At 44.3% G+C, this 25,854-nt stretch overlaps 1 long non-coding RNA gene across 1 annotated transcript in view; it reads left to right on the forward strand.

Moving 5' to 3' along the window:
- Nucleotides 1-25,854, forward strand: part of LOC117874843 — a 58,489-nt gene that overhangs the window by 17,026 nt on the left and 15,609 nt on the right. Inside the window, exon 2 of the long non-coding RNA XR_004645095.1 lies at nt 1,898-2,021. This is a non-coding gene — a long non-coding RNA (uncharacterized LOC117874843). The remainder of the gene's footprint in view (nt 1-1,897; nt 2,022-25,854) is intronic.

A 25,854-nucleotide genomic window follows, 5' to 3' on the forward strand; every position in this document is an offset into this window, starting at 1 on the left:
TTTATGCTTGGTGGTCTGATTAGAACATTTCTTGTTTGTTCAGAAACAAGTTCAGTATTTTTAAGCGAGGGTGAGGTCTGGAAGAAAGTAGAGCAATGATGATATTTTCCGCTATTTCTTAGGGATCATTTTGTATAATTTTTAATCTTTTTTTTTTTCCAAGTAGAATTCCACTAGTTTAGTGAGTGGCTGACAGTGTACTGTACATGCAAGAGGCTCAGAATCAAGTCATTTCCAAGAATGCAGCCTTCTGGAGTCTTTAATCTGCTATTTCCAAAGAGACATTACATTTTGGCAGCAAGGGTACCCAATTTATACTGGATATGATTACCAGTTTACTGTGAGAACTGACTATCCCATGAAATTTCAGGTTAAATTCTCTTACAACCTTCTTGCTCTAAACCTAAAAGATATGACTGATGCAAGAAAGAGAGTGGATCTGCGCCACTTCCTCAGGCTTGAGATCCAAATCCTCCTTCCCTGCCCTCTGATATCTTACTGATTCTTTCAATATTGTGATACATCAAACTCAGCAAAGTGTCCCACTTCACCAGTTTGACTTGACAAAGGGGCCAACAACCCCTTAAATCCATTAGCTGCATGTAAATCTGAGCAGCTGCACTATGAGTCATTTCAGGACCAACTAATTGAATAAATGATTGTAATTGTGTTCAGCTGAACTAGCACATCCTCTGTGAAATCCTTGATCTCTTCACAGATAAAGCCATACAAGTTAAGTCAGCTATGGCAAAGGCATAATGTTTAGCCAGTATCTCTACTCCAAGACCATTTTTGAAATGTGTAGTCCAAAGTCTCTGGACTACCACAACTGATGTCCACAATTTCCACATATTTTGTTTTCTAGAGTTCAGACAATGACATACAGGGTAAAATTTTTGAAGGCTCTTAAGTCACTTCTGTACTTTTGCAAATCTTATGCCATCTATATACAGAGTGAGAGGCTGCATAAGCCTCCCTCAATGCCAAGCTAACATTAGGAAATCTATAGAAGCTATTCATTCCAAGTCTTGCCAAAACCCTAAAGATTTCTATAGTGTTCTAGGGTAACAAATATTCATTTGAACCTTTGTGAGGCAAAAAGGGCCTCAAAATGGCACATGGTTGGCACTTTGGAGTGCTCCATTTCAAATGGTAATGTCCCAATTATCCCTGGTATTGAAATGTTAGTCAAAATTGCACAGTGTGCCTCACGGTGTGTCAGTTTTTGAGGGGGGGGGTGTTTAAGAGTTGCAGTGACATTAGTGCTGAAAGGTGATAAATTGAATGCTAGCTCTAATGTCCTTTATTTGTACACAGAACAAGGACAATATGGTTGGCAGCAGATGTCCTCCTGCCAATTATTTATATGGCAGTAGTGCTTAAAGGACTCTGTAGGGGATCAGGACACCAGTGCTTAAGTGGGGAAATGGGAGTCACAAGTGATCACAGACCCAGCCAAAAAACCAAATAAACCCCAACAACTTTAAAAAATTGAAAATCAAACCAGGTCATTAAGTGGCGCACTTTAAACCCTGTTTTACCAAAGCTGCTGCTCTCAGATTATGATAGATCTCCATTTTTTTCAGACCACTTTAAGTACTGCACCTAATGTACTAGACATTGTACAAATATACAAAGAATTAATAGTCTAAATAAATGACTCAACTTGACCTAAACCCTTAAGGAAAAACCTACATAATTTAACAATAACAATTCTCTGCATTTTTCAAACCATCCTAAGAGAATTATATCTCTGCTATATAATTCAGTTGGCTGATTTAAAAAAATACTTAGGATTCATCTCTATTAAATTCTACAGCTCTTTAGAGCAATTCCTATTAAAAGTCATTAATTTTCTAAAGAAACTTATTGGTTTCATCCCTATTACATTCTACAGGATTTTTCCAGACCACCTCAGGGAAGTGAGGATGTAGCAGAATATCTAGAGCCGATTCAGTCTGGTCTGTCTGTTGAAGCTGTCAACAAGGGCACCGTCTGTGATGTGGACACAAATACCTATTGTGAGTGAACTATTTCACCTATAGGTCACTAATGGTTTGCCCCAAACGCTTTCCTATCCTATCCAGGTATGGCAGTAAGAGATTGTACCATGCCCAAGGAAGTAGATAAGTCTTGTAACCCATCAACTGCCAGCTTGCCTTTCCTGGAGGGAAGACTGCCCAGATGTACCTAACAAACAACAGGAAATGAAAGGAGAAAACCGTTAGTCAGTCCAGGCTCCTTCTGGACAGAGCTTCTTTTTCTGCAAGGCTGGAGGAAGCCCTGGGTGGCTGGGTCCCAGAGTGTAGGAATAGCCAGGAAGGGTACTTGGTTCTTGGTCCAATATAACTAGGCAAAAGATCCAAGTGAGCCTGATAAGCCCCTAAAACAAGTTTTACCCATAGAATAAAGACCTACTTTACCATTCATCAGTTTGTTACATGTTCTCCTGACACATAGGAATAACCAAAATTGTTTCCCTGAAGCAAGGGGTTGATCTTGTGAGAAAGGATCTCAGCCAACCTGACTGAAAACACTGGGAAAAAACTGGCATTAGACTTGCTGGGGCCCGGGGCCAAAGCCCTGGATGCCAGGGCTCAGGTTATAGGCCCCCAGCTGGGGCTGAAGCCCTTGGGCTTTGGCTCTGGCCCCCGTGCCCGGGGCAGCATGGCTCAGGCTTAGGCTCTGGCCCTCCCACCTGAAGCTGCAGGACTCGAGCGGGCTCAGGCTTCGGGCCCCCCTCCTGGGTCATGTAATAATTTTTGTTGTCAGAAGGGGATTGTGGTGCAATGAAGTTTGAGAACCCCTGGTCTAGATAATACTTAGTCTTGCCATGAATGCAGGGGACTGGACTAGATAACCTCTCAAGGTTGCTTCCAGTCCTATGAGTCTATGAAATATGAGAATTCTGTGAGTGTTCAGTGGAACAGGGGCTGAGCACTCCAGAGGGACACTTAGGGGTCTGGGAGGTTGATGTGTGCCTATCTCCAACCTGTACAGAGAGAGTAAGGTCCATGGAGGCCTAGAAGGCAGTGTTTGTGTTGCCAAAGGCCCGTGGCCACAGCAGGCACAGACAAGATTTCTTCATGCTAAGGGCAAATGGTGGCAAAGTACCTCACAATCCTGGGTAATCCTGGGAAGTGTTACAAGGCCCATAGATACTTCCACAAAACAAATTAATAGTCAGTAGCTTTTTATGAATCAGCTGCTCCAGACCAGGCATGGGTTTGAGTTGGCAACCTGAGAGGGAAGGCCTTGTCTCCTATCACTAAATCTCCTTAACTATTCAACCTTCCCCTTTCCCCACCCCACCCCCATACTTTTAAACTCTGTATCAATACCTAATTGGTCAACTACAGCCACAGCTATTCCATCACAGTTAATAAATTGTGGCGAGATTTTTCTTTGGAAGTTAAGAAAGTTTTCCACCAGTAGCCAACCTAACAGTGATTTGAATCCTGTAACCTATGTTTACTTACTGATCTTTGCAAAGGTTTGCCTATAAGCAATTGACTTCAGTTTGCCGTTACCAGCTTGACTATTTTCCACTTGAAATGAAGTGTGAAATGCATAGACAGCAGGCTACCAGCTTCAGGTTAATAGCAGAATGAAATGCTTTAAGCAGATGTTGAAGGGTCTGGAAACAAAACTTGTCAATGTAGAAAGTTAATGATCACAAATGCACGAACATGCAAGGTAGAAAGGGCTCACCAGCTTTCTTAAGGAGGGAATGGGAAGTTGGGGAGACATGGACTTAGGAGCTCAACACCCATTGAAAGTCAATGGGAGTTAGGCACCAGACTTTTGTGCCTTGGAAAATGTCCGTCTCTTTGTGGCGGATGATGACTTGGCCTCAGTTACACATGCTTTTGTCACCTCCTCTCTGGACTATAGCAATGCAGCATATCCAGTTGTGAAACCATTAGCCCTAGGAAACACCAGCTATTACAGAACATTGCAGTATGTTTCCTCTGCAACACGGGCTACTGTGAGCAAATGAAACCTGTCCTCTGCTCTCTACATTTCCCATAGAATGTTGAATCATCTTCAAGGTCTTATTTTCTATGTGCTCAATAGCATGGCTCCAGCATACCTAAATAATCACCTAAAGCTTCAGGATGATGACCATAGTCAATAACTCAGCTCCTTTGGCACACTGGAACTTTCTAGCCTCAGGGCAAAGCTCATCTGTACAAGAAACACAGCCTTCCAGGGGGCTGGTCCAAGAGCATGGAACAAATGTCAAGAAGAACTAAGGACCACCATAAACCTTACCACTTTTCACGCCAAGTGCAAGATGCACTTTTGACCTGCATTCTCTAATAATACATAGCAGCATGTATTTATAAAATCAAAAATACTAATGAGACACCACACTGCACACAATTTTCTATGTAAAGACTCCATCAGTCAGTCATATGACATTTAATCAACTGAGCTTTCTTCATCATGTGCTCTGTCTGGAGACTACAACCTACAGGCTTAAAGGGGAAATGTCCCCATAATAAATGGGCAGGTTGCACCTGCACTTACAGGTCAACTCTCTATTACAGCATATTAATTAGGCTAATAGGAGGGAAAAACCACACATTTTCCCAATTAAAAAAATATTTTGGATAGCTCTGCCAAAGCAAATGACGGTCGGAAGTTAGAATTTGGCATGAAGATAACCATTAAGGCGGAGAAATGCCTTTCAGAGTCCCAGTGAAAATTGATTTTGACTTGGCAGGTTTATGAGGGTTAGTTGGAGCCTCAGTGATATTTCTTATTTTACTTTTACAATAGTGCTTAATTAAGGTAAGAGTGGATGACAGTCACTGTATATTGCCTGAATCATCTTACAGTTTATGCACAGGGAATGCGCTTACCGGTTATTGCACCTTACTGTTATTACACACACATCAATATTGCCAACCCTAAGCATTCAAAAATCAGGAGTCAGCCCCCTCCCCAAAAGTCACGAGATTCTGTTTAAATAATTCATTTTCCATTCTACTTCTTTGCCTTCTAGTTTCTGAGCCTTCAGGGTGCACTGAATGTTGTTGTTTTATTAAATTAAAGCTGAGATGCTCATGCAGTCTCATGAGTCCAACATCTTAAGAAAAATACTGGATATCATGAGACTAGTTATAAAATCATAAGAGTGGGTGTCACAGGTGGGGCTGCTCCGTAGTGCCTCTTGTGGGGCCATAGGTGGTATTGCAGATACTCCCTGTCTTAGACCACCAGTTGTGACCACTTACATGGGGCAGGGTGGCTTGTACTGTAAGTTTGGTGTCTGTAAAAATAACCAACTCAAACTTTGGCTGTCTGCAGCTTTAAACAAACCTCAAAGGCAAACACCTATCTGTGTACTTGAGGGCAAGGCGCTGATCTGTCCCTGGGGTTTTGGGGCTAACTATCACTGAGAAGCTCCTCTTCTGTCCTAGTCTCACCCCACACTGCCCTGAGAAGAAGCTGGCAAGCCTTCTTAACTAGTCTGTTGTCTCCTGATTAGTCAATGTCTCCTCCTGACCCTTCTAGGCCTATAGAAGAGGCCTATGTCTTTTTGGTAACCTGGTCGGAGTGAATTTTCCTTGAGTAAGGAGGGGCATGTCAGAGCACTGACACCTCTGACAGGGAGCAAAGAAGGCCTGATAGACCCATCACAGTTGGTCTTCTCCCACAGGAGCCCTTGGCCCATTCACATATGAAGTAGTGGGACCCTGGCACTGCTGACATTTTATGTGTGGGGTGTGACAGGTATGTCAGTTTCCTGCACTATCCTTGCAAAAAAACATATTGAATTAAGTTTGGAGTCAGGGCATACACCGCATACGCAGCTGCGTAGGGCACCTGAAAATTTGGGGTACCCCTAGGTCTTAGTGTCCACCCTCCCGCCTCTTCCTATCCCTGTTCTCAGGGCCACCTGGGGGGGGCAAGTGGGGCAATTTGCCCCAAGCCCCCCCGCCTCCGACTTCGCCTTCCCCCATCCCCTGGCGCTTCAGCGCGCTGCATCCAGGAGCAGCCCTGGACAGTGCTGCAGTGGCATTGCATGGCTCGGGCTGGGCCTGAGTTCCTCCCGCTTGGAGCCACATGGTAAGGGGGTGGGGCTGCAAGCTCCGGCAGGCCGAGTGGCAGGAGCTCCTGGACATGGCTCGCTGAGGCTCTGGGAGAGAGGGAGGCAGCATGGTAAGCTCCTCTGAGCCAGGCACCCCCCAACCCCATCCCCCCCCCCCAGCCCTGACCCCCAGCCCCTCTGAACCAGACATCCTGCCCTGACCCCCAGCTCCGAGCCCAGCCCCTCTGAGCCGGGCGCCCCCCTGACCCTATTCCCCCGCAGTCCTGACCCCTAGCTCCGAGCCCAGCCCCTCTGAGCCGGGCACTCCCCCGACCCAGAGCCCAGCTCCCCAACCAGCCCTGGGCAACAGTAGCGCCACCCCCAGGCAGCAAGAGCCCATTGGAACTAACCATCACCATCACCCAGCGACAGCCCATTATGTAATTGCAAATGTATACATACCATTAAAACATTTAATGTTTTTAAATAATGTATTTAGTGTATTTTCAAATTATTAAAAATTAATTTTTGAATGTATTTCACTGGTTATTTTTTACATTTCCAAATACATGTTACTATAGTATTGCAACTTTTTTTTATGGAAGGGGCCCCTGAAATTGCTTTGCCCCAGGCCCCCTGAATCCTCTGGGCGGAGCCCTGCCTGTTCTGACCCTTCCTGCAGGCTCCCAAAGCTAGCTGCTGCAGCCTGGTGAGTGTTCCTCCAGAGGGGATCTAATAACTTAAAAATGAAAAAGCCTTCCAGACCTATTAGCACAACATTGAAACTGTTAAAGAGCCATTCAAGTGATAATGAAGCCATTTAACAGGCATTTGCCAACCCCCAGGTATATACTGTCAGTTTCTGAATTTATTGACAAAAGCAGTTGTGCATTACTGTAATATTTACTAAGAACATGTTAGTCTACAGGACCTGAGTTTAAAATTTGCTTTAAAAATATGTCATTAGTGAGTTGGTGAAATTATAAAAATCACATCTCTAAAAAATCCTTGCATAGATTTTTAGATGCACAATCTGAGTATTCATCTTTAGCCTTAAATGCTTGGATCTTCAGACATATAGTGTTTTTAAATAAATCTTTCAACAGACCACCCTTATCTAAAATACACATTTTAATTTTAATTACTATAGTACAAAAAACTTGCTTCCAAAGTCTTTCTGTCCTTTCTGTCTATCCCTTTGTCCCTTCACACACACACCCCGCCCCCCCCGCCCCGTTGAAGAGAGCCCTTAAAGGGACAACACCCCTTTCCTGCCAGATAGCTGGAAAAACGAGTTTTCCTTTCTTTACTTCTGACGATTTGATGAACTAGTTTTAAGAGAACCCTCCAGCAAAATCAGTACCTTAGTAAGATATAAAATCCTTTGTTGTGCCTATCTTTGGAAACATATATTTTAAAAAGAACAGGAGTACTTGTGGCACCTTAGAGACTAACAAATTTATTAGAGCATAAGCTTTCGTGGGCTACAGCCCACTTCTTCCTATGCATCCGGAGAAGTGGGCTGTAGCCCACAAAAGCTTATGCTCTAATAAATTTGTTAGTCTCTAAGGTGCCACAAGTACTCCTGTTCTTTTTGCGGATACAGACTAACACGGCTGCTACTCTGAAACCGGTCATATATTTTAAAGTTGGTGAAATTTCATAAACATGTCTACATGGAGATCACACAAAATAAATTAGTGTTCCCTTTTTCTAAAAGCAATGAACATTGTTATGAACACACTAAACCTCTGTGACTGATTAATTTAAAATAATGTATTTGTTTCAGTGAGTTAAATATGTAGTAATCTGGAATGATTACTTTATGACGGCTTAAGAGTACATTTAAAATATAAAATCAGCTTAGAAATACTGATTAAGAAAATGTAAAACAGAAGAGCTGCGTCATGTATTCCATAATATTTAATGTTGTATTTAGCAAGACAGCTGACTTGCCCTTACTACAAAGTTTTTGCAAATAAACCTCTAACAAACTTCAAGGTATATAAAAAAGCCTGTGACTGACATTTTTTATTCCCAAGTTTAGTGCTTTTAATTAGGTACCTTTTGTATGTCCAGTCTTCACCATCTAGCATGCAGTGGAAAACATGCTCCATTTTCTTTAGAAAGAAATTGCAGAAAAGTGGTGTTTTCAAATGTCATTTGCATAATTTGAATTCAGGGATTTGGCTGGAAGGGGGTGAGAAGAGAGGGGGAATGAAGAGAGAAGGGAGACGGGGGGAGAGGGCAGGGCCTGGGGCAGAGCAGGAGTGGAGTATCGGCGGGGCCACAGGCAGAAGACGTGGGCTGGGGAGCTAGCCTCCCCAAGTGGCAGCTTCACCCACCGCCCATGACAGCAGGTAAGAATGAGTCGGCTCCAGCCAACTCAGCACGTGCTGCAGTCTTTAGGCGCCGTATTCGCCGGCACCACACATTCTGTGTGTGGGAGAGGGTACGGGGGTCTCTGCGGGGAACTGTGACTCTTGGCCACTGTGAGGCAGGCTGTGTGGCTCAGTATCCTTTGCTGCCTCGTCCCTCCCGCTCTCCCCCCTGGGCTGCGAGCAGGGCTGCCTTCAGGCATAGGGGCACCAATTTAATAATACTGCGTAGGGCCCCATAAATCCTAAGGATGGCCCTGTTCGGAGTCCATTGTATTAAAAATTCAAAGTTTATGTATTATTGTGGAATTGTATGTAATTTCTCTATCAGAGAGATGTGACCAATGTAAATCATGGGAAGTGGTATGAGCTTCAAAGGACAATTTTAAACAATGTGCCAGGCAAGAAGGAACCTTTGGGACAAACAAAAATAAGTGGGTTTCCTAGGAAATACTTGGTAGGATGTGAATGCAAATTTCCATCTCCAAATCAAACTTTTTGAAGCTATAGCCTGAGGAGAAACCCATTGTCTGCAGATTACCTGTTCCTGTCATCTGAAGCTCAGAGCCCCAAGCTGTATAAAGGAGGGACTCACATATTCATGGTGGTGCTTGTTCTGAGCTAACAGTTGTTATGAATGTGTAACCACAAAAAAAAAAAAAAAAAGAACCTTGGTGGGGTTTGAAGGGCTGGTCACTTGCCAGAGCCCTTGCTGAACCTGGGGGTTATCTCTGGTAAGCTTCCTAGCATGTGTGTAGGTTCTTTTATTGTTTTTAATATGTTGTCTCTAATGCTTTTACCTTAAAAATAAATGTGCTTGCTTAGAAAGAGCTGTGTAATAACTTTCAACTGTGGGAAATTACACTGTTGATATCCTCTGAGGAGAAAGCAAAGCAGGCCGCATAGACAGCCTGACTTGCTGAGGAGCTCCAGGAAGGTAACTATACAGCCTGGAAAAACCCTAGTCAGGAGGAACAGGAGTACTTGTGGCACCTTAGAGACTAACAAATTTATTAGAGCATAAGCTTTCGTGGACTACAGCCCACTGCATCCGAAGAAGTGGGCTGTAGTCCACGAAAGCTTATGCTCTAATAAATTTGTTAGTCTCTAAGGTGCCACAAGTACTCCTGTTCTTTTTGCGGATACAGACTAACACGGCTGCTACTCTGAAACCTAGTCAGGAGGGAGAGAGAGACAGGTCTCCAGCCAGGAGAGATAGTGGCTAAGGAGCTGGGAGTCTAAAGTGGGTGCCCTGCTGGACCATGAGGGGTAATTAGAGGTGCAGATGCCCTGCACTGTGATATAAGGTGGGATACACTTTTCAAAGGTTGGCACACAAACCTGGTTTCCAATTTATTGCTCTCATGCAGTGTAGGTGACTAGTCAAGATTTGTGTAATTCTAACCTGAATGACTGAGTTTTTCTCCATTAATTGGAAATATTTCTCACATATTCCTTTCAACTGTGAGCTGCACAACCTCCTTAAAGTTTGGACAGGAGTTGAAAATTCTCTTCAGCATTTTTTCCCTGTAATCTGTAGCTTAGTTTCCTGGCTGTTGGTTGGCAAAGGGGCCTCAGAATACAGAGCAGATAAGTGAGATTTTGGCTGCTTTGTTCCACATCACCAGTAGATACTGGGCCAAAAGTCACTTACTTCACTATGACCTGGTCTGGACTAGAGTTTTTGGTCATATTGTAACTCTAGTTAATTGATTACCAATGTATTTGAGTTAGTACAATTGTAAATGGTAAGGCAGGCCATCAGAATTACAGCATGACCAAAACTCTAATCTAAGCAGGGCTGCTCAAGTACCCACTTGCCCCTCTGACACCCACCATGCAAGAATAATGCACCTACCTGGGTCTCTGCTGTAGTGAGTGGGAAGATCTGGCTGGACAGTGGGGAGAGGAGTCCAGGTATGGATCATGCCAGTCTTTGGATCCTAGAGGAAAACACAAGAGAGAAAGAAACAGTCCACAAATAAAGCAAAGCAAATCCTCCCCCCATCGCCCAATAATAAGAGAGACAAAACAAAATTAAAAATGCCAGTTTATTGAAGCAATTGATGAGGGCACAATCAAGCTCCTTACTGTAGTGATCATTGACATCCAAAGAGGTAATCTTCAGTACAACAAGCTCTTGGCTTCTACTTCCAGAGTTGGTCCAGAAGTGAATGCAGAGGAAGCTGCTGACTTTCTTCCATGGCATGTGCACTTATGTAGCGGGGCATAGCCCCTGCTCTTTGTGACATGGGTGGCTCCTCATGCAGGAGAGACCTGTTCAAATCATCCACTGGAACAAAAAACATGTGAGTAGGTGCCAACAGATAGTATATACCATAGACATGCACCTGAGGAAAGGAACTGTGATGGGCATTTGGGGATAGGTGCAGTACTCCAAGATGGTGAAATGCTTGGTGTTGTGTATGGACATGGTGCACAATGATGCACTGAAAACTGGATGCCAAATCTGGACAGTCTGCACCACTGCAGTTTGCGCTGATGCAATCAAACTGGTGACAGCTGTAACAAGACCATTCTTTAGGTTAGATTCAGCCTAAGACGACATCTACACTGGCAAATTTAGGACCCATAGTTTACCATAGTTGCAGGCCCACTAGTGGAGGCTGAAGTATAGACAGGACTCGGATGTTGTTATCACCTGTAATGCTGGCAAACCAGCTCAGGTTAGGCTCAGCAGGCCAAGTAACCTGTGTATGAACCTTAAAGGCTTGACAAGAGGAATTGCAATTGTAATCAGGACAATTCACTTGTGTGTGGGTACCAAAGAGATGTTAAAAGGGGTTAATAGACTAGGTCCATTCATTTGTGTTGATAAGAAATCAAGGAAGATGCTGTGTGTATGTTTGTCTGTCTATATCTTGTCACTGTAATTACCTTTACATTAAATATGCAGCTATACTCAATTGTCATTAGATCAAAGCCTGTATTTAGCCTTTTGGTGGTGTATATACTGAATGAATCAAAAAGAATAAGGAGTACTTGTGGCACCTTAGAGACTAACACATTTATTTGAGCATAAGCTTTTGTGGGCTAAAACCCACTTCATCGGATGCATGCAGTGGAATCAAATGAATATTACCTATAATTGTCTTCATCTTATCTATTCCTGTTATAATGAATTACTGGCAATTGCTTTATGTAAATCAGTATAGCTGGGTATGCATAGGAAGTAGTGTATGCATAGGAAGTAGAATGTTAATTTCAAAGGATGGGTTGTTGTGGGCTCAACAAAAAGGGATCTCCAAACACATGCTGTGCTCAAAAGCACTTGGCAGCCTGTTTCAACCATAAAAGAAAAACCTGTGATCCTGCCAACTCTGATGTGCTGAACTTTAAACAAGTAAAGTTTGAGCCATTGGATGGAGATCCCTGAGTAATTACTTGGGATGCCCTGAAAGATTCAGGGAAAGTCTCTAATAGACTATGTCTACGCTACCATTTGTACTCTAATCTTCTGGATGTACCACAGAAACTAATTGCAAATTAGCAGAGTTAATATCACTGCTTTCATCCTGATCTACAGACTCTGAAATGAACTGTAATGTATATGATTCACTTTAACAATATAATAACTCTTTTTTTAATTAATAAAGATTTAGTTAGTTTACTAAAAGATTGGCTGCAGCATGGTATTTGGTGAGATCCTGAAGTATATTTTGACCTGAGGTACGTGGCTGATTCCTTGGAGTTGGAAGAACCTAATATATGTGATTTCTTGTTTTAATAATCATTTATCACAGAAGTCCAGTTTGTCTGGGTGGTAAACCAGGGGCTGGATACCCTAAGAAGAGACTGTGATTCCATGTTAAGCTGGTATAGCAATACAGGAGTACTCATTTGTTGCTGGTTTGGTTAAATTTAATTGTAGAATATACCACCAGTGTGGGTGTATCTGCCCTATTTTCTGTCAGTCTGTCCTGAGTTTAGCATTTTCAGCTGTGACCCACTCTAGGCACTGTAACACCATCATGTTGTCTAACTTTACTCCTAAAAGGGGTAGATGACTCTGTGGTAAGAATGTTTGAGCCCCATCTACAATTCAGTTCCTGCCACCTATGGAAATACAATGATAGTGAATTATGAGTCCTAAACTTCATATTATAAACAAGTCCATTAATGGTAGTAAAGATGGGACTAGAACAGTGACTCTCAACCTTTCCAGACTACCATACCCCTTTCGAGAGCCTGATTTGTCTTGCATACCCGCAAGTTACACCTCACTTAAAAACTACTTGCTTACAAAATCAGACATAAAAATATAAAAGTGTCACAACACGCTATTACTTTAAAATTGCTTACTTTCTCATTTTTACTATAGAATTATAAAATAAATCAATTGGAATATAAATATTGTACTTACATTTCAGTGTATAGTATATAGAGCAATATAAACAAGTCATTGTCTGTACAAAATTTTAGTCTGTACTGACTTCGCTAGTGCTTTTTATGTAGCCTGTTGTAAAACTAGGCAAATATCTAGATGAGTTGATGTGCCCCCTGGAAGATCTCTGTGTATCCCCAGGGTTAAACGTACCCCTGGTTGAGAACCACTGGACTAGAACACAGGCCTCCTAACTGCCAGCCCTCTGTTTTAATCACAAGACTATCCTTTCTCCCCGGTAACTGACTTGCATGACATAACATATTGCTGATGTCAGGTTTTGGGATGAAGGTGGTGAAGAAAGCAGTGTACTGAAGGTTACAGTGTGGATTACGGAAACCAGATTAACGTATACCACCTGTATACGCTTGGCTGATCTCTTGTTACAGAGTAGGGACTGGAATAGCTGAAAGAGTCATAAATGATTTGCTAGGATCCATGATTTGTGTCCTTTCCCTAGGCTGTGTTTATTTAGCAGTCAGTCCGTCTTATATAGATTACAAAGTAGTTTTGCTGCCCTCAAACAATGCTGGTCCCTGATCTGCTAGAGTCATTGTCAACATGGAATGACATGACTGACTTCTAGAAAGTAAGCTGACTTGTTGCACAGGTCAGGCTGCCTAGTAATGCTGAGGGATTCAGCTTCATGACCCAGACATCATAGGGTCAATGAACGGGTGTTGCACAGATTTGAGAGGACAAGATCAGTCATTGAAACCAATGAAAGCTGCTGACAATTACATTCATACACAAAATACTTTCTAAATATATATTTAGGTTTGACTGCCATCTTATCTGTTATCTCTGCTTCCCCCTAGCACAACCCCAGCTTCCCATTATCTTTGAAAAGGGAGTCTGAAATTAGGAAACAGAAATCAAATGGAAGCTGTCTTTATTAGCATTCCATAAAATAAGGAGGTAGCTGTCCTCTATTAATTGATAGTTTTTGATAAATACAGCCAAATCTCTGTTATTAATATAACAATAACTATTATTGTGGTAGTGCTGAGTAGCCCCAGTCATGGATCAGGACCCCATCATGCTTGGGTAGTGGTCCCCAAACTTTTCAGGGTCGTACTGTTAGGTAAAAAAGCAAGTCCTCACTCACCTCTCCAGCACCCGAGTTCGTGCGGAGTTGGTATGGGGCTCACAATCTGTCAGAGACCAGACACCAATTCGTTGATCAACGGGCTCACACTATCCTTAGCTTGAAAAGCTTCAGAGTAAGTGTGGCAAGTTTATTAGGGGTGAGCATCAATATTTATACACAGAAGTAAACAAAGTGATTAACAGATCATAATGGTCATGTATAATCAATCAAGATTCTACAGGATAAAACAGGTTAAAATGTAAATTCAAAAAGAGAAAAGGGGAGATGGCTACATAAGGGGAGGGGTGTGTCATGAGTAGTTCACAGGTCAGAGCTTTGATTAAAAGTTCAGACAGAGATATCAAGTCTGGGTTAAGTTTAAGCTCATCAAAAGTTCAGACTCAACAGTACCCTCTCCTTACCCCTATACTGCCCTCCCTGCCCCAAGAGCTGAGGCCGGGAGCAGGGCTGTGACTCCCGGGGGAGAAGGGGCATGGACAAGGGTAAAGGGTCCAAGGCTGGGGGTGGGTCTGGGGCCAGGAGCAAGGCCGGTCTGGGAACAGAGCTAGGGCCTGAGGCTGGGGGTGGGGCCGACGCGGATTGCAGGGCCGGGAGTAGGGCTGGAGCAGAGCTGGGAGCAGAGTGGGGCTGGGTGGTGCTTCCTCCCTGCCCCCCGTAGGGGCTGACCTGAACCCTGTCAGGCCTCCCTTCCACAATGTTTCTCTGAGCTCCCCTATGGGGGCGTACCCCACAGTTTGGCGACCTCTGTGTTAAGGGCTGTACAAACACAGAACAAAAGACAGTCCCTGCCCCAAAAGAAATTACAATCAAAATATAAGACAACAAGTGGATACATACAGGTGGGTGAACACGAGACAACAATGAAATCTTTGAATAACAGATGCTCAGTTAATTAGGGGAGCTGGCCTGTATGCTCACTTGTGCTCAGCTCTGCTGTCTTTTTGTCCAGGCCATGCAAGTCTTCAACTATCTGGAATCAATGAAATCATTTAATAAAATTCTTACAGCTCCTTTCAACCCTCTTCTAGAGGCCTCAACCCCACATCCAGTCAGTGCTCTCCCTCTTAGGAGAATCTCAAACATTTATTGGAGGCCTGGATTAACATCACAGTAATGCAGACTCCCTGGTATATTTGACCCTTGAAAACAAGGGAAACTTTTAGGCTCTGGGGCTACATTTCAAACACTTTCCTGTTTATCCTGGCTAACCAGGATTAACAAATCAGCCTGGTATGCAAGTGCTTTTGTAACATGACTTCAAATGTGCACCAGGAGTGAAATATCTTAAACAGTGCAAAAGACCTACACATATAAGGCAGTAGCTGCTGTCAGTTACACCCATGACAGAGCACTGACTGTTGCAGCTGTCAGATGTAATGGAGATGGCAGCTTTGACTCTCAGAGATGTGGTGCAGATGGCCCTGAGAGTGATTTCGCCCCTATTTTCAACTGCTGAGAGGCCTCAGGCCACCATGATCCTGGGACCTCCCAGAAGTTTTCCTTGTACGCCTGCGGGCCATGCTGAACTGGGTGCATGATGTATGTAACACAGCTTCTAAAAAGAGCCTGTACTGTAAATAAGGCTCAGAAAAATTACTTTGTTTAAGAACCAAAACTGGATATGATTTGAAACAATGGTAAGCAGCCCCTGCCAACTGTACGCTGAGTAGAGGGGAACCTCCATTTCCTCCTCCTCCCATGCAGTGTGTTTGTTCCACAGAGCTTAATAACAACCTGACCCTCATTTTTAAACCTGATATCTACAAAACAGACAGACATAGGTTAGTGAGAAGCATATGGGTCCTTTCTCCACCAGAAGAGGTAACAGAGAGGGTCTCATCCTGTAGAGTGGAAGCCACTATTCTTCCTTTGAAGATCTGTAAGGATATAAATACTCCAGACTCTCAGTTTGTTAGATTGTTGAATAATTGATTTTTTCTTATGTAAAAGCAAGCAGACAAAAAACATAATACTTGAAGAGCACAAGAGTTCTTCAGTGCACTGTCTTTTCACAAAGATTAATATTTCCTCATAGGTGCTGGAAATACTAGCTTATTTACAGCAGTACACGCTATTTAGCGCTCAGTGTATTTGCTGCTTGTAAGGGCTTGTCTACAGGGACAGTGGCACTGATTTAATGAAAGTTGTATGTCTCCACTGGCACAGATAAGTGGCCAGAGCATTCATGTTCTGACTGTGAGCCTTTGCTATCATGTAGATCGTTATTCACATCAGTGAGAAAGATGTAATCTGTACATCCTTATCAACCTTAGTTGTGGGTAGGTCATAAGTATGTATATTGAAAAGGAGAAAAGCTAGAATGGGTTCTCATGGGAGTCAGATACCGAGATACCTAAGCTGGTTGACTTTGTCTTCAGCTTGCAAGATAAAGCTCTGATCCGTTATCATTTCCATGTTGAACCACAACATGTTTACAGGGAATAGTCTGCAACAACTTGGCAGGCAGCCCCATAGTGAGTCTAAAATGGCAGCCACAACCATCCACCTGAACAATCACCTGGCCAATCAATCCCTTCCAGTCTGTGCTGAGGATCATCCCCTCCCTTTGTAGTCTGTATTCACTTATGTAGGTGTCAAACTGGACTGCAGTCTAACATACTGATTCCACCTAGCACATTTTAAAAAAAGATCAGCTCCCGCACTGCCTTGATCCAGAAGCTCAGAGGAAGCTATTAGACAGCGGCAAATGTTTTAAAAACTTCAGTCCTGGCACTGGTAGCCACTCCAGTGGAATATCATGCAGCAATTTGGGGCAGAAATCAGCAAACACATCTCCTGATGCAGAGCAGAACACAGCCAACCATATCATTAGTGGTTGCTTTAGCCACATGAACATCTAATTTATGTGTTGGCTCATATAGCTTCCCCAAAACTTTGATGAGATGCCATTACCCTTAAAATTGCATGGAGAGCTATGATGGATGAAAACAATCTCCTTCACACAAGGCTGACGAGTCCAATAGATATAAATAAGCAGTGCGTACTTCCTACATGAAGATCTGCCCGCCTCCAGATGGAAACGCCCACACCTGCTGTTCCTACTGACCTATGACTTTGCAACATCCATTTGTAGTGGACGTTTTGCAATTACATCCAGTGCTACAGGCCCAGCAGGTGAATAATGGCACATCAGGGCTGACAGCTACATCCTCACATTGCAGCAGCAACTCTGGGTTAGAGAGACAGGCATACTGACAAACCCTCATTTACATCTACCTGTTTGCAACCTGGGACACAGATCTTGGACAGGCTGCTGACTGGAATGGCCAGAGTGATTGCCACAATGCAGAGATTTGGCTCAGCCCAGGTGTTACGGTTTGACTGCAGAGCAGCAATGCAGATGATCAGCCATGAGGTGGAGGAGTGCACAATCAGACGACTGGAGGGTGGACTGCAACACCTTACTACCCTCGATGATGCAGCAGTTAAATGGCTGAACAGTCTAGGTGTAGATTTGTGACACATATGAAAGAAGATCTAAAAACGTGAATTTAAACTGATTTAATTGAACCACTATATATGCTGGTGTGGCACCCTTATTTCAGTTTGAGCAGTTTATTTTGAGTTAGCTTTAATCACTCCCAACCAGGATTAAATTGCTCAAACCAAATTAAGTGTCCACACAGAAGTTTGCACCAGTTGAATTAAACTGGTACAAGTTTGTGTGCAGACAAGTCCTTTGTTAATTGCTGATAATGAGAAGTAAGGTTATTTAAAAAGAAAACACCACGCAGATCCTTCAGAATATTTAACTTCATTTTTATTAAATAGGCTCTAGTGAAATTCCCATACATCAAGGACTTGGGTGGAGTCTTCCTGGATAAGGTCCTGAAATGGTTTCCTCTTAACACATCCTTGCAATTCAGTTATCAACACTCACAATTTCCTGTATTTTGTAAGACAAGATGTGCACTATGATTCAATAAGATTCAATCCTCCAGAAAAAGAACACAGACCGGTATAGCGTCAGTGTGCGTACAGATTCTTGTAACCTGTACTTTCTAGAACTCGTTGGATTATGGAGCAATAACTGCACTTAGAGGCAGCTTGTGAAACACTAACCATTTTCAGGGGATGGATGGTAATATGATAATTTGCGACTTTTCCTCTCTTAGCTGCAGGGTTGCAATCCTCAATAATAAAGTTAAATCAAATATTAGTTTTTTTTTTTCATAATTAAATCCTTCCTAACAAGAACAGCTGTTAAATACATATTTTGGTTGGCAAAGTTAAAATTCCATCCCATAGGGAGATGCTGTGTGTATTACTGAAACACAGTGAGCATAAAGAAAGAACAGGCTGATACTTCAGCTGCATAAATCAGTTTCTTGCAATAATTTATTACAACAATTTACATTTTGCAGTTAGTCTATTATTCACATCAAGATGAAGCCATCCTGAAGTATTGAGCTTTGTAGGCAAATAATGAAATGCACATGCAGATTTTACTCTGGGATAACGAGAATTTTGCCTCAGTAACAACTTTTATGAGATCTGAAGAACTGGGCCTTATGTAGAGAGCTAAACTGTGGCCTGGCTAGCACAAGGGGCCCTTGTGCAGGGCCGGCTCCAGCATTTCTGCCGCCCCACGCAAAAAAAAAAAAAAAAAAAAAAAATCGCGATCGGCGGCAATTGGGGAAAAAAAAAAAAAAAAGAAGCCGCGATCGGCAGTGGCAGTTCAGCGGCAGATCCTTCGCTCGTAGAGGGAGCGAGGGACCTCCCGCCCCCAAATTGCCGCAGGTGCCGCCCCTCTCCCTCAGCCGCCCCAAGCACCTGCTTGTTAAGCTGGTGCCTGGAGCCGGCCCTGCCCTTGTGGTCCTGATCTTGTTAACTGTATGATGCGTAGTGATGCAGTAGGGCACAGCAGCTACATTTCCCCTCATGCAGATGGGCCATAGGGCCTTGGGATGGGGCAGAGTCCTGTTTGTCAGCCGCGTGCGTGGAATGTATGCTGAACATGGTATGGTTCATCACATGGGCCATAGGGCCATGGTATGGCGCATCACAGTTTGCTCCCTCTGTCTGAGTCACAGTCCCCCTCTCAGGCCATGCCTACAGGTGGAGCTAGGGGTGTTATTCCCGGCCTGCACAGACAAATTAACACTAGCTCTCCTCGAGCTAACATGCTAAAAATAGTAATGTAGCTGAGGTAGCAGGGACAGCGGCAAATGGTGGCATGGGCTAGCCACCCCATGTATGTACCCAGGGGGTTCATGCACGTTTGTAATCAGCATGGCTAGCCTGTGTCACCACTGGCCACTGCCTGTGCTGCCCTATTATTTTAGTATGCTAGCTCAGGAGAGCTAGTGTGAGTTTGTCTATGTAAGTTGGGTATCACACCCCAAGCTCCTCGTGCAAATGTAGTCTCAGGCAGCCCCTTACTCTAGGCTCACGACATAGCCACAATTTAGCCTATAGTAATGACTCTCTGCCAGCTGAAACACACTCACCCCAGGTGTGAAACATCTAATTATCTTCACCAGCAATGTTACACAGATTTTGGGGGGAGGGGAAGAGGAGGAGGCAGCAAGTAAAAAATAATGTCTCCAATTTAAGCTTTAGGTGGGCAGAATGCAATAATTCAAGTTGGAATTTAGCCAAGATTTTTGGGTTTTAAAAACCTCCATGTAACAGTGTGGCAGGTTCACCATCATCCATGGTGTCTTGAAGTCATTTTAACTAGCACTGGTCAAAACATTTTTTCCAGTGCCCTAACCACTAGGCTACAGAGTCAGACCACCTTTCTGGCCCAGTGAATATTTAATTATGTACTTATTGTGGAACAACTCCAACAGGAGAGAGCATGAAAGAGATACTGACTTTATAGGCCAGTGCTTAGCAAACTTACTTGGAATGTGAGTGACCTAGGTTTAAGTCCCTACTTTGAGTCAGGCAGACTGGGGACTTGAACCTCTGTCTCCTAATGCCAGGTGAGTGCCCTAACTACCAGGCTTTTGACTATTTTAGCATGGAGTTGGTGGTGGGAAGTCTCTCATTCTCATGGTATTTTGGAAAAAAAAATCAAAACGTTTTGGTTTCATTCTGCATTGGAAGAGAAACAAATTTTAAAATTTCTCACAAACTAAAATTCTTGTTTTCCAGCAGCCTTAACTCTAACCTTAGGTGCTGACTCATGCTGTTGTTTAGATCTTCTTACCAGGATGCAAGGAGGTTTGAAATATTTCTTTGGAATAGAGGAAACTAGAAAGTGGGCAGGTTATTGGTGTTTAAATTAAAAAAAGGCAAACGCCCAGTAATGGGGACAATTATCATTTGTATTGCAGTAGGTGGAAACTCCAGCCAAGGTGGGGGTCCCAATGTTTCAGGCATTGTACAAATACATCATGAGAGACAGCTCCTTTCCCAAATAGCATACACTGTAAATAGACAGGACAGACAAAGGATGGGAGATAAAACAAAGGCACATAGAGATGATATGACTTGTCCAAGGTTACATTTCAAGTCGGTGGAAGATCTGGAAATAGAATCCAGGCCCCCGAGTCCCCATCCCTTGGTCTAGCCATTAGACCACACCATTTCTCCTATCATAGAATAGAACAGAATAGAATATCAGGGATGGAAGGGACCTCAGGAGGTCATTTAGTCCAACCCCCTGCTCAAAGCAGGACCAATCCCCAACTAAATCATCCCAGCCAGGGCTCTGTCAAGCCCGACCTTAAAAACCCTTAAGGAAGGAGATTCCACCACCTCCCTAGGTAACCCATTCTAGTGCTTCACCACCCTCCTAGTGGAAAACGTTTTTCCTAATATCCAACCTAAACCTCCCCCACTGCAACTTGAGACCATTACTCCTTGTTCTGTCATCTGCTACCACTGAGAACAGTCTAGATCCATCCTCTTTGGAACCCCGCTTCAGGTAGTTGAAAGCAGCTATCAAATCCCCCCTCATTCTTCTCTTCTGCAGACTAAACAATCCCAGTTCCCTCAGCCTCTCCTCACAAGTCATGTACTCCAGCACCCTAATCATTTTTGTTGCCCTCCACTGGACCCTTTCCAATTTTTCCACATCCTTCTTGTAGTGTGGAGCCCAAAACTGGACACAGTACTCCAGATGAGGCCTCACCAATGTCGAATAGAGGGGAATGATCACGTCCCTCGATCTGCTGGTAATGCTCTTACTAATACAGCCCAAAATGCTGTTAACCTTCTTGGCAACAAGAGTACTCTGTTGACTCATATCCAGCTTCTCGTCCACTGTAACCGCTAGGTCCTTTTCTGCAGAACTGCTGCCTACCCACTCAGTCCCTAGTCAGTAGCAGTGCATGGGATTCTTCCGTCCTAAGTACAGGACTCTGCACTTGTCCTTGTTGAACCTCATCAGATTTCTTTTGGCCCAGTCCTCTAATTTGTCTAGGTCCCTCTGTAACCTATCCCTACCCTTCAGCATATCTTCCACTCCTCCCAGTTAGTGTCATCTGCAAACTTGCTGAGGGTGAAATCTACGCCATCATCCAGATCATTAATGAAGATATTGAACAAAACTGGCTCCAGGACCGACCCTTGGAGTACTCCACTAGAGTGCTGCCAACTAGACATGGAGCCATTGATCACTACCCGTTGAGCCTGATGATTTAGCCAGCTTTCTATCCACCTTATAGTTCATTCATCCAGCCCATACTTTTTTAACTTGCTTGCAAGAATACTGTGGGAGACCGTATCAAAAGCTTTGCTAAAGTCAAGGAATAACATGTCCACTGCTTTCCCCTCATCCACAGACCCAGTTATCTCCTCATAGAAGGCAATTAGGTTAGTCAGGCATGACTTGTCTTTGGTGAATCCAGGCTGACTGTTCCTGATCACTTTCCTCTCCTCTAAGTGCTTCAGAATTGATTCGTTGGGGACCTGCTCCATGATTTTTCCAGGGACTGAGGCGAGGCTGACTGGCCTGTAGTTCCCCGGATCCTCCTCCTTCCCTTTTTTAAAGATGGACACTACATTTGCCTTTTTCCAGTCATCCGGGACCTCCCCCGATTGCCATGAGTTTTCAACGATAATGGCCAATGGCTCTGCAATCACATCCACTATCTCCTTTAGTACCCTTGGATACAGTGCATCTGGCCCCATGGACTTGTGCACGTCCAGCTTTTCTAAATAGTCCTGAACCACTTCCTTCTCCACAGAGGGCTGGTCACCTCCTCCCCATACTGTGCTGCCCAGTGCAGCAGTCTGGGAGCTGACCTTGTTTGTGAAGTCAGAGGCAAAAAAGCATTGAGTACATTAGCTTTTCCCACATCCTCTGTCACTAGGTTGCCTCACCCATTCAGTAAGGGGTCCACACTTTACCTGACCTTCTTCTTGTTGATAAGATCTGTAGAAACCCTTCTTGTTACTCTTAACATTCCTTGCCAGCTGCAACTCCAAGTGCGATTTGGCCTTCCTGATTTCACTCCTGCATGCCTGAGCAATATTTTTATACTCCTCCCTGGTCATTTGTCCAATCTTCCACTTCTTGTAAGCTTCCTTTTTGTGTTTAAGATCAGCAAGGATTTCACTGTTAAGCCAACCTGTCCCCTGCCATATTTACTATTCTTTCTACACATTGGGGTGGTTTGTCCCTGCACCCTCAGTAAAGATTCTTTAAAATACAGCCAGCTCTCCTGGACTCCTTTCCCCCTCTTGTTATTCTCCCAGAGGATCCTTCCCATCAGTTCCCTGAGGGAGTCAAAGTCCAAAGTCCAGGGTCCGTGTTTTGCTGCTCTCCTTTCTTCCTTGTGTCAGGATCCTGAACTTGATCATCTCATGGTCACTGCCTCCCACGTTCCCATCCACTTTTGCTTCCCCTACTAATTCTTCCCTGTTTGTGAGCAGCAGGTCAAGAAGAGCTCTGCCCCTAGTTGGTTCTCCAGCACTTGCATTAGGAAATTGTCCCCTACACTTTCCAAAAACTTCCTGGATTGTCTGTGCACTACTGTATTGTTCTCCCAGCAGATATCGGGGTGATTGAAGTCCCCCATGAGAACCAGGGCCTGTGATCTAGTAACTTCTGTTAGTTGCCTGAAGAAAGCCTCGTCCACCTCATCCCCCTGGTCTGGTGGTCTATAGCAGACTCCCACCATGACATCACCCTTGTTGCTCACACTTCTAAACTTAATCCAGAGACTCTCAGGTTTTTCTGCAGTTTCATACTGGAGCTCTGAGCAGTCATACTGCTCTCTTACATACAAGGCAACTCCCCAACCTTTTCTGGCCTGCCTGTCCTTCCTGAACAGTTTATATCCATCCATAACAATACTCCAGTCATGTGAGTTATCCCACCAGGTCTCTGTTATTCCAATCACATCATAATTCCTTCACTGTGCCAGGACTTCCAGTTCTCCCTGCTTGTTTCCCAGAGTTCTTATATAGTTTGGACTATATTATGTGGGTGGGTGAGATGTGTCTTCTGAACAGAATAAGAACACCTGTGTGCACTCTGTTTGCAGAAGGAGTCATGGAATCTTTTATGTGAATCACTAGTAAAAGAGATATCAACTGAGGCCTGTTGGAAAGTCTGTTACATTCAAACCAATGCATGCCAGATTTAAAGCTCTATAAATTACATTAAGACTATGTAACTATGATAGGAACTATAAACTTCTCAGAAGATTACAGATAAGGATCTCACTCTTTATTTTTTTCCCTTAATGGTGTAAGTTAGATAGATAGCCCAGCCCCACTAGAAATATCTGCAGACCCAAAACAACAAAAATTGTTCCAGAACTGCAAGATGTGAAGCCAGTGCGGGAGAATTTGTGAAAATGAACTCTTCCCTTACTGTGTTCTGTCCTCTTCCATTCTGGATCCTTACTCCATAGTTTCCTCCCACAGCCACGTAGCAAACAGAAGTTACTCTAGGTTACAGATAGGGGATGGAATTTGGCAGTTCTTCAAGGAGGAACAGCAGAGACAGGTGCTTCCTACTCCTCTACCAGTCCCAAGGCTTTTTGTAAGGGGCAGGAAGATTTCACTCTGGTTTATTTCTGCCTTTTTTTTAATTGTGCTTTTTGTGGGGCAGGCCATGTTGCATTACCCCTAACTTATGGCTATGTCTCATAGGCAGTCTGGCCTTTTGTAAATAATGCTCTCCCAAGAGTGCCTCTTGTTTTCTGTTATCTCCTTTCTTCCCTGCCTCTCCTTCCCAGCTCCCATGGTCTATTGTCATTTTTCTCTATGCTTGTTACAACCCTGGATGAGCTCCACTTTCAGGTCACTCACCAGGCTGCAAGGCAATAGATTCAAACCTTGAATTCCACATGCTCTTAGGCTGTCTGGGTCTGAACAGCTCCAGTCACTGTCACAAGCTCTAGGCTTCTAGGAACATTATCAGAGTGAAGATCATCTAGCTATCTCCCCTTACTGAAATATACGACTCCATAATCCACTGCCTAGGCCCTGAAACTAGTGCTAGTTCTCCTAACCCTCCCCTGTAGTTATTGCATGCTCCCTTAAGTTCCACTGAAGCTGTGGGTCCTCTGAGTTAATGTTTCATTCTTTGTAGACTATGTGACAGTTAAAAGCAAGGGACTCACAGACTTTGCAGAGGAATTTCTTAACCACGCACACTTTACTCTTAGACAAAGCACAAGAGATATAGGGAGCTATAGGAAAAACAAGAATCTACATGTAACACCTTCGCCCATGTCTCATAGGCTCATAGACTCAACGCAGGCCACAGAATCTCACTCACCCACTCCTGTAACAAACCCCTGACCTATGTCTGAGCTATTAAAGTCCTCAACTTGTGGTTTAAAGACTTCAAGGTGCAGAGAATCCTCCAGCAAGTGACCCATGCTCCATGCTGCAGAGGAAGGTGAAAACCCCCCAGAGCCTCTGCCAATCTGCCCTGGAGGAAAATTCCTTCCTGACTCCAAATATGGCGAGCAGCTAAACCTTGAGCATGTGGGCAAGATTCACCAGCCAGACACCGAGGAAATAATTCTCTGTAGTAACTCAGATCCCACCCTATCTAGTGTCCCATCACAGGCCATTGGGCATATTTACCGCTAATAGTCAAAGATCAATTAATTGCCAAAATTAGGCTATCCCTCATACCATCCCTTCCATAAACTTATCAAGCTTAGTCTTGAAGCCAGTCTTTTGAATTCATCCTTCTTAACCATGGGAGACCAGAACTGCACACAATATTCCAGATGAGGTCTCACCAGTGCCTTCTAAAACAGTACTAACACCCAGGGCCAGTGCAAGAAAGTTTCACACCCTATGCAAAACTTCCACCTTGCGCCCCCCCCCCGCCCTGCGCAGCTCCCTGCCCCCCCTCCACCCTGAGGTGCCCTCCCTGCCCTGAGGTGCCCCCCCGTGGCAGCTCCCCCGTGGGGAGCTGTGCGGCAGCTCCCCACCCCAGCTCACCTCTGCTCTGTCTCCTCCCCGAGCACGCTGCCCCTGCTCTAATTCTCCTCCTCTCCCAAGCTTGTGGCGCCAAACATCTGATTGGCACCGCAAGCCTGGGAGGCGGGAGAAGTGGAGCAGCGATGGCGTGCTCTAGGAGGGGGCGTAGCAGAGGTGAGCTGGGGTGGGGAACCCTACGGCAGCTCCCCCCCCCCCCCCGCCCTGAGGCACCCCCGCGGCAGCTCCATACCCCCCGGCCCGGGGAGCTGTGCGGCACCACCCCACCCCAGCTCACCTCTGCTCTGCCTCCTCCCTGAGCACGCCGCCCCCACTCTAATTCTCCTCCTAGGTTTGCGGCGCCAAACAGCTGATTGGCGCTGCAAGCCTGGGTGGCGGGAGAAGTGGAGCAGTGACCGTGCGCTCGGGGAGGAACACTGTAAAAAAAAAAATTGGGAGGCACCGCTTTTTGGTGCCCCCAAATCTTGGCGCCCTAGGCATCTGCCTAGTTTGCCTTAATGGTAGCACTGGCCCTGCTAACACCTCCTTATCTCTA

This window comes from Trachemys scripta, chromosome 3 (genome assembly GCF_013100865.1).
Source record: "Trachemys scripta elegans isolate TJP31775 chromosome 3, CAS_Tse_1.0, whole genome shotgun sequence".
NCBI classification, from domain to species: Eukaryota; Metazoa; Chordata; order Testudines; family Emydidae; genus Trachemys; species Trachemys scripta.